Genomic DNA, 5,782 nt, shown 5'->3' with positions numbered 1-5,782 from the left:
TACAGACTGGGACAAGGACAGTTTGAGGATGTGGTGATTACAGACTGGGACAAGGACAGTTTGAGGATGTGGGGATTACAGACTGGGACAAGGACAGGTTGAGGATGTGGGGATTACAGACTGGGACAAGAACAGCTTGAGGATGTGGGGATTACAGACTGGGACAAGGACAGGTTGAGGATGTGGGGATTACAGACTGGGACAAGGACAGGTTGAGGATGTGGGGATTACAGACTGGGACAAGGACAGGTTGAGGATGTGGTGATTACAGACTGGGACAAGGACAGGTTGAGGATGTGGGGATTACAGACTGGGACAAGGTCAGGTTGAGGATGTGGGGATTACAGACTGGGACAAGGACAGGTTGAGGATGTGGTGATTACAGACTGGGACAAGGACAGGTTGAGGATGTGGAGATTACAGACTGGGACAAGGACAGGTTGAGGATGTGGGGATTACAGACTGGGACAAGGACAGCTTGAGGATGTCGGGATTACAGACTGGGACAAGGACAGGTTGAGGATGTGGGGATTACAGACTGGGACAAGGACAGCTTGAGGATGTGGTGATTACAGACTGGGACAAGGACAGGTTGAGGATGTGGGGATTACAGACTGGGACAAGGACAGGTTGAGGATGTGGGGATTACAGACTGGGACAAGGACAGTTTGAGGATGTGGGGATTACAGACTGGGACAAGGACAGGTTGAGGATGTGGGGATTACAGGCTGGGACAAGGACAGGTTGAGGATGTGGTGATTACAGACTGGGACAAGGACAGGTTGAGGATGTGGAGATTACAGACTGGGACAAGGACAGCTTGAGGATGTGGGGATTACAGACTGGGACAAGGACAGGTTGAGGATGTGGGGATTACAGACGGGTACAAGGACAGGTTGAAAAGGACCATGAATATGCCTGCCAGCTGTTTCCTTCCTATGTTCTGAAAACGCGCCCTAGGATACCGCCCGGCCTCGCGGCCTTGTGAGTGTTGACCTGATTAAAGCCTTACGACATGTCGGCCTCGGAGAGTGAGATCACCCGGGGGGGGGGGGGGGGGGGGGGGGAATCATGCACGGTTCTATGTTTTTTGTCAAAGTGTGCTTAAAATGAGTCTGGTAGAGAGGCCTTTTGGTAGATGACGGCTGGGTCTTCCTTTGAAATCCGTAATGGACTGTAGCCCCTGCCACATGCGACGGGCATCAGAGCCTGTATAATACGATTCCACCCTTTTTCTATACTGTCCTTCTGCTTGTTTGATGGCTCTGCGGAGGATATAGAGGGCCTTCTTGTACCTGTTCGTATCTTCAGCCGTAGCCTCTGGGTTGGCTGCGATAGCCCTCTGTGCAGTAGCCGTGTCCCTTTAGCTTTTAGCGCAAACCTCTGTGTTAATGCAAAGCTTTTGACTGGGGAAACAGCAAACCCTCACTTTGGGGACAACGTCGGCGATGCGTATCCTAATGAAGCCAGTGACGGAGGTGGTTAACACGTCAATGCTATCGGCGGAGTCACAGACCATATTCCAGTCAGCTCTAGCAAAGCAGTCCTGTAGCGCAGCCTCCGATTCAGAGGACCACTTCTCTACGGAACATGTCACGGGTACTTCATGTTTGAGCTTCTGCTTGTAGACAGGAAGCAGGAGACATGGTCATGATCTAATTTGTCCAATGGGAGACGAGGGAGGGCCTAACAGGACTTTATCGTCCCTAGAGGCGTTGGAGACCAGGGAGGGCCTAACAGGACTTTATCGTCCCTAGAGGCGTTGGAGACCAGGGAGTGCCTAACAGGACTTTATCGTCCCTAGAGGCGTTGGAGACCAGGGAGGGCCTAACAGGACTTTATCGTCCCTAGAGGCGTTGGAGACCAGGGAGGGCCTAACAGGACTTTATCGTCCCTAGAGGCGTTGGAGGCCAGGGAGGGCCTAACAGGACTTTATCGTCCCTAGAGGCGTTGGAGACCAGGGAGGGCCTAACAGGACTTTATCGTCCCTAGAGCCGTTGGAGGCCAGGGAGGGCCTAACAGAACTTTATCGTCCCTAGAGGCGTTGGAGACCAGGGAGGGCCTAACAGGACTTTATCGTCCCTAGAGGCGTTGGAGACCAGGGAGGGCCTAACAGAACTTTATCGTCCGTAGAGGCGTTGGAGATCAGGGAGGGCCTAACAGGACTGTATCGTCCCTAGAGGCGTTGGAGACCAGGGAGTGCCTAACAGGACTGTATCGTCCCTAGAGGCGTTGGAGACCAGGGAGGGCCTAACAGGACTTTATCGTCCCTAGAGGCGTTGGAGACCAGGGAGTGCCTAACAGGACTTTATCGTCCCTAGAGGCGTTGGAGACCAGGGAGGGCCTAACAGGACTTTATCGTCCCTAGAGGCGTTGGAGACCAGGGAGGGCCTAACAGGACTTTATCGTCCCTAGAGGCGTTGGAGACCAGGGAGGGCCTAACAGGACTTTATCGTCCCTAGAGGCGTTGGAGACCAGGGAGGGTCTAACAGGACTTTATCGTCCCTAGAGGCGTTGGAGACGAGGGAGGGCCTAACAGGACTTTATCGTCCCTAGAGAAGTTGGAGACCAGGGAGGGCCTAACAGAACTTTATCGTCCCTAGAGGCGTTGGAGACCAGGGAAGGCCTAACAGGACTTTATCGTCCCTAGAGGCGTTGGAGACCAGGGAGGGCCTAACAGGACTTTATCGTCCCTAGAGGGGTTGGAGACGAGGGAGGGCCTAACAGGACTTTATCGTCCCTAGAGACGTTGGAGACCAGGGAGGGCCTAACAGGACTTTATCGTCCCTAGAGGCGTTGGAGACCAGGGAGGGCCTAACAGGACTTTATCGTCCCTAGAGGCGTTGGAGACCAGGGAGGGCCTAACAGGACTTTATCGTCCCTAGAGGCGTTGGAGACCAGGGAGGGCCTAACAGGACTTTATCGTCCCTAGAGGCGTTGGAGGCCAGGGAGGGCCTAACAGGACTTTATCGTCCCTAGAGGCGTTGGAGGCCAGGGAGGGCCTAACAGGACTTTATCGTCCCTAGAGGCGTTGGAGGCCAGGGAGGGCCTAACAGTGGGCTACGATTTTATCGCCCCTAGAGGCGTTGGAGACCAGGGAGGGCCTAACAGGACTGTATCGTACCTAGAGGCGTTGGAGACCAGGGAGGGCCTAACAGGACTTTATCGTCCCTAGAGGCGTTGGAGACCAGGGAGGGCCTAACAGGACTTTATCGTCCCTAGAGGCGTTGGAGACCAGGGAGGGTCTAACAGGACTTTATCGTCCCTAGAGGCGTTGGAGACCAGGGAGGGCCTAACAGGACTTTATCGTCCCTAGAGGCGTTGGAGACCAGGGAGGGCCTAACAGGACTGTATCGTCCCTAGAAGCGTTGGAGACCAGGGAGGGCCTAACAGGACTTTATCGTCCCTAGAGGCGTTGGAGACGTGTCGATGGAAGTTGGGCTTCACATGTCTGACGTGGAATTAAAATCACCAGCAACAAGGAAAACAGCCTCCGGGTGCATTGTTTCCTGCTTGTTTCTAGCCTTGTACAGGCAGACAGGCAGACAGACAGGCAGGCGGGCAGGCGGGCGGGCGGGCGGGCAGGCAGGCAGGCAGGCAGGCAGGCAGGCAGGTAGGCAGGCAGGCAGCCAGGCAGGCGGGCGGGCGGGCAGGCAGGCGGGCGGGCGGGCAGGCAGGCGGGCAGGCAGGGAGGCAGGCAGGCAGGCAGGGAGGCAGGGAGGCAGGCAGGCAGGCAGGCAGGGAGGCAGGGAGGCAGGCGGGCAGGCAGGGAGGCGGGCAGGCAGGCAGGCAGGCAGGCAGGCAGGCAGGTAGGTAGGTAGGTAGGTAGGTAGGCAGGCAGGCAGGCAGGCAGGCAGGCAGTTAGGCAGGCAGGCAGGCAGGGAGGCAGGCAGGGAGGCAGGCAGGCAGGCGGGCAGGCGGGCAGGCAGGGAGGTGGGTGGGCGGGCGGGCGGGCGGGCAGGCAGGCAGGCAGGCAGGCTGGCAGGCAGGCAGGCAGGGAGGTAGGCAGGCAGGCAGGCAGGCCAGCAGGTAGCAAAAGGATATTGGACAGAATACAAGAGTGGGTGGAGTATATCTATTTGCTTAATTTGCCCAGCTGCATCTTTACACTTCACAATAATTCTACACAGGTAATTTACGAGCACTCTCCCCATGGATGAGTTTTGACAAGCAGAGACTTGTGTTTGTTTTTTATTGTGTGTGTGTGTGTGTGTGTGTGTGTGTGTGTGTGTGTGTGTGTGTGTGTGTGTGTGTGTGTGTGTGTGTGTGTGTGTGTGTGTGTGTGTGTGTGTGTGTGTGTGTATCCTCTAGGAGATGTACTGTGATGTGAGTAGCACCTCTTAATTGCATTTCACTGTTAGACTGTGTCCCAAATGGAACCCTATTCCCTATATAGTGGTACTACTATAGACCAGAGCCCTATTCCCTATATAGTGGTACTACTATAGAGCAGAGCCCTATTCCCTATATAGGGTACTACTATAGACCAGAGCCCTATTCCCTATATAGTGGTACTACTATAGACCAGAGCCCTATTCCCTATATAGTGGTACTACTATAGACCAGAGCCCTATTCCCTATATAGTGGTACTACTATAGACCAGAGCCCTATTCCCTATATAGTGGTACTACTATAGACCAGAGTCCTATTCCCTATATAGTGGTACTACTATAGACCAGAGGCCTATTCCCTATATAGTGGTACTACTATAGACCAGAGCCCTATTCCCTATATAGGGTACTACTATAGACCAGAGCCCTATTCCCTATATAGTGGTACTACTATAGACCAGAGTCCTATTCCCTATATAGTGGTACTACTATAGAGCAGAGCCCTATTCCCTATATAGTGGTACTACTATAGACCAGAGCCCTATTCCCTATATAGGGTACTACTATAGACCAGAGCCCTATTCCCTATATAGTGGTACTACTATAGACCAGAGTCCTATTCCCTATATAGTGGTACTACTATAGACCAGAGCCCTATTCCCTATATAGTGGTACTACTACTTTAGACCAGAAGTAGTGCACTACATAGGGAATAGGATGCCATTTGGGAAGCACACTCACATCTGTAGGGGAAATATGAGTTGCTGTTTTAAACCCATAGACCCATAGTCACATGCTCCGAATACAACAGCTGTCGACTTTATCGATGTCCTGTTCCAGGAAATGATTGTTCCACTTCTCAATTATCCAGTGTTGGTGATGGCGTTCCCACTGGAGCCTCTTCTTCTTCTTCTTCTTGTTTTTAGCTGATGGGAACCCGGTGTGGTCGTCTGCTGCAACAGCCAATTGCAGCAGTTGCTCACCATTCTGGGTATAAACCGTCGCTGACTAGGTGGTTTTCTGTTTGTTGCTCACCATTCTGGGTATAAACCCTCGCTGACTGGGTGGTTGTCTGTTTGTTGCTCACCATTCTGGGTATAAACCCTCGCTGACTGGGTGGTTTTCTGTTTGTTGCTCACCATTCTGGGTATAAACCCTCGCTGACTGGATGGTTTTCTGTTTGTTGCTCACCATTCTGGGTACAAACCCTCGCTGACTGGGTGGTTTTCTGTTTGTTGCTCACCATTCTGGGTACAAACCCTCGCTGACTGGGTGGTTTTCTGTTTGTTGCTCACCATTCTGGGTATAAACCCTCGCTGACTGGATGGTCTGTCTGTTTGTTGCTCACCATTCTGGGTATAAACCCTCGCTGACTGGATGGTTTTCTGTTTGTTGCTCACCATTCTGGGTACAAACCCTCGCTGACTGGGTGGTTTTCTGTTTGTTGCTC

The sequence above is a fragment of the Salvelinus fontinalis genome, unplaced genomic scaffold (assembly GCF_029448725.1).
Source record: "Salvelinus fontinalis isolate EN_2023a unplaced genomic scaffold, ASM2944872v1 scaffold_0281, whole genome shotgun sequence".
Taxonomy (NCBI): domain Eukaryota; kingdom Metazoa; phylum Chordata; class Actinopteri; order Salmoniformes; family Salmonidae; genus Salvelinus; species Salvelinus fontinalis.
Note: the sequence above shows the minus strand (reverse complement) of the source record.